Genomic DNA, 8542 nt, shown 5'->3' with positions numbered 1-8542 from the left:
TATATATATAACTCATCATCATTAATTCCAACACCAACATCCACATCAAACCAAAATCCAACCTTGTTCAAGATGTATCAATAAAGCACTAAGCCATTTACATATTCAAACATTCATTCCTATCATATGGTCAACTAGCCTAAGTTTTCACATAACATTATATATTAAATACGCAAAACCTAAACCATACCTTGGCCGATTTTCGTGTATTTTTCCAAGACAACCCACTAGGCAAGATTGCAACCTCAACACCAAAAATTCAGCATCTAGTTTCCAACTCTAATACGCTTCCAATTAAGCTTCCAACATTCCCAATTAGCTTCATACCACATATATACACCTCACCTATATCATATCATGAATATCCATACATACACACTTAATTTCCAACATACATAACCAAGAAATCCAATAGGGTTTGAGGGTTCTCACCTCACTGATGAGCGGATAATTTGTACGCTTTTTGGCATTGTTTTTAGTATGTTTTTAGTGTGATCTAGTTAGTTTTTAGTATATTTTTATTAGTTTTTAATTAAAATTCACTTTTCTGGACTTTACTATGAGTTTGTGTGTTTTTCTGTGATTTCAGGTATTTTCTGGCTGAAATTGAGGGACCTGAGCAAAAATCTGATCCAGAGACTCAAAAGGACTGCAGATGCTGTTGGATTCTGACCTCCCTGTACTCGAAGTGGATTTTCTGGAGCTACAGAAGCCCAATTGGCGCGCTCTCAACGGCGTTGGAAAGTAGACATCCTGGGCTTTCCAGCAATATATGATAGTCCATACTTTGCCCAAGATTTGATGGCCCAAACCGGCGTTCAAAGTCACCTCAAGAAATTCCAGCGTTAAACGCCGGAACTGGCACCTAAATGGGAGTTAAACGCCCAAACTGGCATAAAAGCTGGCGTTTAACTCCAAGAGGAGTCTCTACACGAAAAAGCTTCATTTTCTCAGCCCAAGCACACACCAAGTGGGCCCGGAAGTGGATTTTTATGACATTTACTCATCTCTGTACACCCTAGGCTACTAGTTTTCTATATATAGGACCTTTTACTATTGTATTTTAATCTTTTGATCATGTTTTTATGATTGAACCCTCTTTGGGAGGCTGGCTATTCGGCCATGCCTAGCCTTTGTTCTTATGTATTTTCAACGGTGGAGTTTCTACACACCAAAGATTAAGGTGTGGAGCTCTGCTGTACCTCGAGTATTAATGCAATTACTATTGTTCTTCTATTCAATTCCGCTTGTTCTTTGTCCAAGATATCACTTGTTCTTCAACTTGATGAAGGTGATGATTGACACTCATCATCATTCTCACTCATGAACAAAGTGACTGACAACCACTCTTGTTCTACAAGCATTCGAGGCTCTAGTGAATATCTCTTGGATTTTTTAATCGGAATCTTCGTGGAATAGGCGAGAACTGATGGCGGCATTCAAGAGAATCCGGAAGGTCTAACCTTGTCTGTGGTATTCTGAGTAGGATTCAATGATTGAATGACTGTGATGTGCTTCAAACTCCTGAGGGCGGGGCGTTAGTGACAGACGCAAAAGAATCACTGGATTCTATTCCGGCCTGATTGAGAACCGACAGATGAATTCCGCTATGACCGTGACAGGGCATATGCAATCGCTTTCAATGAGAGGATGGGAGGTAGCCACTGACAACGGTGAAACCCTACACGAGCTTGCCATGGAAAGGAGTAAGAAGGATTGGATGAAGACTGTAGGAAAGCAGAGAGACGGAAGGGAAGGCATCTTCATACGCTTATCTGAAGCTCTCACCAATGATATACATAAGTATCTCTATCTTTATCTTTATGCTTTATTCGTTTATCACTATACCCAATTGAGTCTGCCTGACTGAGATCTACAAGGTGACCATAGCTTGCTTCATAGCAACAATCTCCGTGGGATCGACCCTTACTCACGTAAGGTATTACTTGGACGACCCAGTGCACTTGCTGGTTAGTTGTGTGAAGTTGTGTTTATGCCATGGTATTGAGCACCAAGTCTTTGGAGCCATTACCGGAGATTATTTGAATATGGACAAAGTATTGATCACAATTTCGTGCACCAAGTTTTTGGCGCCGTTGCCGGGGATTGTTTATGTGTGGACAACTGACGGTTCATCTTGTTGCTTAGATTAGGCATTTATTTTTTTTTTCAAAATTCTTGAAGATGAATTCTAGAGTTTCATGATGATTTGTTGAAATCTGGCTGGCTGAGAAGCCATGTCTAATCTCATTGGACCGAGGTTTCAACTTAGCATCACAGAAGCTTGTTGATTTTTTATCAATCTTGCTTTTGGAGCAGTGATCTGCTAAGGCTTGGCTGGCCTTTGGCCATGTCTAGTGTTTTGGACCGAAGCTTTCTTTGAAAGCTTGGCTGGCTGTGAAGCCATGTCTAATTCCTGGACCGGAGTCTTAGACTAGCATTGCACTGATTCCTGGAATTCTCATTAAGAATTTTGATATCTTTTTCCACTTAATTTTCGAAAATCACAAAAAAATTTCACAAAATCATAAAAACCAAAAATATTTGATGTTTCTTGCTTGAGTCTAGTGTCTCATCTTAAGTTTGGTGTCAATTGCATGCATTCATTCATATGTCTCAAGGATCTTCAAGTAATTCTTGATGATTTCTTACTCTGATCTTTGAATTCTTTTGACTTGAGTGTTTATGTGTCTCATGTAGTGTCAGTAGTATACAAACTGCTAAGTTTGGTGTCTTGCATGCATTGTTATTTGATTCTTGTTACATTTTGATTATTAAAAATCCAAAAATATTTTTAATTTGTGTCTTTTCAAGTCAATAATACAAAGAATTGAAGATTTAGAACATACTGCAGAGGAATTATACAGAAAAAGCTGAGCATTCGAAAATGCCTAGTGAAGAAGACAGACTGGCGTTTAAACGCCAGCCAGGGTACCTGGTTGGGCGTTTAACGCCCAAAAAGGGTGCATTTTGGGCGTTAAACGCCATAATGGATACCATTCTGGGCGTTTAACGCCAGGATGGCACTAGGGGGAAGATTTTGTTTTCAAAATCAATTTTTTTCAAGTTTTTCAAAGTTTTTCAAAATCAAATCTTTTTCAAATCATATCTTTTCAATCAAATGTTTTCAAAATCAATTTCTTTCCTTTTTCAAAGATACTTACTAACAATTAATGATTTGATTGAACATCTCAAGATTGTTGCCTTTTCTATTGAGAAAGGTTTAATGTTTGAATCATATCTTTTCTTGTTAGGCAAGTCATTAATTTTTTTAAAAAAAAAATCATATCTTTTAAAATTGTTTTCAAATCAAATCTTTTTAAATGTTTTTCAAATCATATCTTCTCAATCACATTTTTTTTTACCAATCATATCTTCTTAACCACATCTTTTTCAAAATAATTTTTCAATCAAATCTTTTTAACTTCTAATTTCAAAATCTTTTTTTCAAAAATCACTTGATTTCTTTCTCACTTTTATTTTCGAAAATCAATTAAGTGTTTTTTTCAAAATGTTTTCAAAATCTTTTTAATTTAATGTTCGAAAATTACTTCCCTTCTTCCCACATCCTTCTATTTATGGAGTACTACTCCTTCTTAATGCACAATTCGAACTTCATCCAATTAAAGTTCGAATTCTTCCCCTTCTTCTTTCTTCTATTTTTCTTTTCCTCTGACACCTCAAGGAATCTCTATACTGTGACATAGAGGATTCCATATCTTCTTGTTCTCTTCTCTTTCATATGAGCAGGAGCAGAGACAAAGGCATTCTTGTTGAAGCTGACCCTGAACCTGAAAGGACCTTGAAGAGAAAGCTAAGAGAAGCCAAAGCACAACTCTCTTTAGAGGACCTGACCGAATTCTTCAAAGAAGAAGAACTCATGGCAGCCGAAAATAACAACAATGCCAACAATGCAAGGAAGGTGCTGGGTGACTTTACTGCACCTACTCCCGACTTCTATGGGAGAAGCATCTCTATCCCTGCCATTGGAGCAAACAACTTTGAGCTTAAGCCTCAGTTGGTTTCTCTACTGCAACAGAATTGCAAGTTCCATGGACTTCCAATGGAAGATCCACATCAGTTTTTAGCTAAGTTCTTGCAAATCTGTGACACAGTCAAGACTAATGGGGTTGACCCTGAGGTCTACAGACTGATGCTATTCCCTTTTGCTGTAAGAGACAGAGCTAGAATATGGTTGGACTCTCAACCTAAGGATAGCCTGGACTCTTGGGAAAAGCTAGTCAATGCCTTCTTGGCAAAGTTCTTTCCACCTCAAAAATGGAGTAAGCTTAGAGTGGAAGTCCAAACCTTCAGACAGAAGGATGGAGAATCCCTCTATGAAGCTTGGGAAAGATACAAACAATTGATCAGAAAATGTCCATCTGACATGCTTTCTGAATGGAGCATCATAGGTATTTTCTATGATGGTCTCTCTGAACTATCTAAGATGTCTTTGGATAGCTCTGCTGGAGGATCTCTTCATCTGAAGAAGACGCCTACAGAAGCTCAAGAGCTAATTGAAATGGTTGCAAATAACCAATTCATGTACACTTCTGAAAGGAATCCTGTGAACAATGGGACAAGTCAGAAGAAAGGAGTTCTCGAGATTGATACTCTGAATGCCATACTGGCTCAGAACAAGATATTGACTCAACAAGTCAATTTGATTTCTCAAAGTCTGTCTGGAATGCAAAATGCACCTGGCAGTACTAAGGATGCTTCATCTGAGGAAGAAGCTTATGATCCTGAGAACCCTTCAATGGAAGAGGTGAACTACCTAGGAGAACCCTATGGAAACACCTATAATTCTTCATGGAGAAATCACCCAAATTTCTCATGGAAAAATCAAGAGAAACCTCAACAAGGTTTCAATAACAATAATGGTGGAAGAAACAGGTTTAGCAATGGCAAGCCTTTTCCATCATCTTCTCAGCAACAGACAGAGAATTCTAAGCAGAACCAATCTGACTTAGCCACCATGGTCTCTGATCTAATCAAAACCACTCAAAGTTTCATGACTGAAACAAGGTCCTCCATTAGAAATTTGGAGGCACAAGTGGGACAGCTGAGTAAGAAAATTACTGAACTCCCTCCAAGTACTCTTCCAAGCAATACAGAAAAAAATCCAAAAGGAGAGTGCAAGGTCATCAACATGGCCGAATTTGGAGAGGAAGGAGAAGAAGTGAACGCCACTGAGGAACACCTCAATGGGCGTGCACTGACCTCCAATGAGTTCCCCAATGAGGAACAATGGGAATCTGAGGCTCAAAATGAGACCATAGAGATTCCATTGGACTTACTTCTGCCTTTCATGAGCTCTGATGAGTATTCTTCCTCTGAAGAGGATGAGTATGTCACTGAAGAACAAGTTGCTAAATACCTTGGAGCAATCATGAAGTTAAATGACAAGTTATTTGGAAATGAGACTTGGGAGAATGAGCCTCCTTTACTCACCAAAGAACTGGATGACTTGTCTAGGCAGAAACTACCTCAAAAGAGACAAGATCCTGGGAAGTTTTCCATACCTTGTACCATAGGCACCATGACCTTCAAGAAGGCTCTGTGTGACTTAGGGTCAAGTGTAAACCTCATGCCTCTCTCGTAATGGAGAAGCTAGGGATCTTTGAGGTACAAGCTGCAAGAATCTCATTAGAGATGGCAGACAACTCAAGAAAACAAGCTCATGGACTTGTAGAGAATGTTTTGGTAAAGGTTGAAGACCAGTACATTCCTACTGATTTCATAGTCCTAGAGACTGGGAAGTGCATGGATGAATCCATCATCGTTGGCAGACCCTTCCTAGCCACAGCAAAGGCTGTGATTGATGTTGATGGAGGTGAACCGATCATTCAAGTGAATGAAAAATCCTATGTGTTTAAGGCTCAAGGATATCCCTCTATCACCATGGAGAAGAAGCATGAAGAGCTTCTCTCAAATCAGAGACTAACAGAGCCCCCACAGTCAAACTCTAAGTTTGGTGTTGGGAGGCCACAACCAAACTCTAAGTTTGGTGTTGAACCCCCACATTCAAACTCTAAGTTTGGTGTTGGGAGGTCCCAACATTGCTCTGAGTATCTGTGAGGCTCCATGAGAGCCCTCTGTCAAGCTACTGACATTAAAGAAGCGCTTGTTGGGAGGCAACCCAATGTTATATTTTATATATTTTCCTTTGTCATTTTATCTTATTTTGTAGGTTTATGATCATGAGAAGTCACAAAATCCATTGAAAAAGCAAAAACAGAATGAAAAACAGGAAGAAAAATAGCACACCCTGGAGGAAGAACTCAATGGCGTTTAAACGCCAGTGAGGCTAGCAGTTGGGCGTTTAACGCCCAGTCTGGCACCATTCTGGGCGTTTAACGCCAGAAAGGGGCACCAGACTGGCGTTAAACGCCAGAAAAGGGCAAGAACCTGGCGTTAAACGCCAGGAATGGGCATCAGCCCGGCGTTTAACGCCAGAAATGGCTCAAAACGTGATTTTGAGCAACATTTGGTGCAGGGATGACTTTTCCTTGACACCACAGGATCTGTGGACCCCACAGGATCCCCACCAACCCCACCACCACTCTCTCTCTTCTTCCCCCATTCACCAATCACCTCAATACCTCTTCTCCAAAAACCCCTCACCTATCAAATCCCATCTTTCTCTTCACCACTCACATCCATCCTTCATAAAACCCCACCAACCTCACCCTTCAAATTCAAACCACTTTCCCTCCCAAACCCACCCATAATGGCCGAACCCCATCTCCCCTCTCTCCTATAAATACCCTTCTTCATTCCTTCATTTTCACACAACCTAAACACCACTTCCCCCCTCCTTGGCCGAATACATAAGCCATCTCCTTCTCCCTCATTTCTTCTTCTTCTACTCTCTTCTTTCTTCTTTTGCTCGAGGACGAGCAAACCTTTTAAGTTTGGTGTGGTAAAAGCGTTGCTTTTTCGTTTTCCATAACCATTTATGGCATCCAAGGCCGGAGAAACCTCTAGAAGAGGAAAGGGAAGGCAAAAGCTTCCACCTCCGAGTCATGGGAGATGGATAGATTCATCTCAAGGGTGCATCAAGACCACTTCTATGAAGTTGTGGCCTTGAAGAAGGTGATCCCCGAGGTCCCCTTTTCACTCAAAAAGAGTGAATATCCGGAGATCCGCCATGAGATCCGAAGAAGAGGTTGGGAAGTGCTTACCAACCCCATTCAACAAGTCGGAATCTTGATGGTTCAAGAGTTCTATGCCAATGCATGGATCACCAAGAACCATGACCAAAGTGTGAACCCGGATCCAAAGAACTATCTTACTATGGATCGGGGGAAATACTTGGATTTTAGTCCAGAAAATGTAAGGTTAGCATTCAACTTGCCCATGATGCAAGGAGATGAACATCCTTACACTAGAAGGGTCAACTTTGATCAAAGGTTGGACCAAGTCCTCACAGTCATATGTGAAGAGGGCGCACAATGGAAGAGAGACTCAAGAGGGAAGCCGGTTCAATTGAGAAGGCATGACCTCAAGCCTGTGGCTAGAGGATGGTTGGAGTTCATCCAACGCTCAATCATTCCCACTAGCAACCGGTCCGAAGTTACTCTAGACCGGGCCATCATGATTCATAGCATCATGATTGGAGAAGAAGTGGAAGTTCATGAGGTTATAGCCCAAGAACTCTACAAGGTGGCGGACAAGTCTTCCACCTTGGCAAGGTTAGCCTTTCCTCATCTCATTTGTCACCTCTGTTATTCAGTTGGAGTTGACATAGAAGGAGATATCCCCATTGATGAGGACAAGCCCATCACCAAGAAAAGGATGGAGCAAACAAGAGACCCCTCTCATCATGAGATCCCTGAGATACCTCAAGGGATGCACTTTCCTCCACAAGACTATTGGGAGCAAGTAAACACCTCCCTAGGAGAATTGAGTTCCAACATGGGACGACTAAGGGTGGAGCATCAAGAGCATTCCATCCTCCTCCATGAAATTAGAGAAGATCAAAGAATCATGAGAAAGGAGCAACAAAGACAAGGAAGAGACATTGAGGAGCTCAAGCACTCCATAAGACCTTCAAGAGGAAGAACAAGCCGCCATCACTAAGGTGGACCCGTTCTTTAATCTTCTTGTTCTTTATTTCCTTGTTTTTCGAATTTTAGTGCTTTATATTATCCATGTTTGTGTCTTATGATCATTAGTATCTATGCCTTAAAGTTATGAATGTCCTATGAATCCATCACCTTTCTTAAAATAATGTTCTTAATTGAAAAAGAAAAGAATTGCATGAATTTTGAATTTTATATCAGTTTAATTATATTGATGTGGTGGCAACACTTTTGTTCTCTGAATGTATGCTTGAACAGTGCATATGTCTTTTGAATCTGTGGTTCATGAATGTTGGCTCTTGAAAGAATGATGAAAAAGGAGACATGTTACTGAGGATCTGAAAAATCATAAAAATGATTCTTGAAGCAAGAAAAAGCAGTGAATACAAAAAAAAAAAGAGAAAAGAAGAGGCGAAAAAAAAAAACCGAAAAAAGAAAGAAAAAGAAAGAAAAAA

General features: G+C 40.3%; 1 non-coding gene across 1 annotated transcript; it reads right to left on the bottom strand.

Moving 5' to 3' along the window:
• Positions 1-4285: 4285 nt before the first annotated feature.
• On the bottom strand, positions 4286-4389 carry LOC130977492 (small nucleolar RNA R71). The gene has a single exon (XR_009085181.1). It is a non-coding gene; the product is annotated as a small nucleolar RNA R71 (small nucleolar RNA).
• Between the last annotated feature and the right edge of the window lie 4153 nt (positions 4390-8542).

This window comes from Arachis stenosperma, chromosome 4, assembly GCF_014773155.1.
Source record: "Arachis stenosperma cultivar V10309 chromosome 4, arast.V10309.gnm1.PFL2, whole genome shotgun sequence".
NCBI classification, from domain to species: Eukaryota; Viridiplantae; Streptophyta; class Magnoliopsida; order Fabales; family Fabaceae; genus Arachis; species Arachis stenosperma.
Note: the sequence above shows the minus strand (reverse complement) of the source record. Positions and strands in the feature narration are given on the sequence as shown.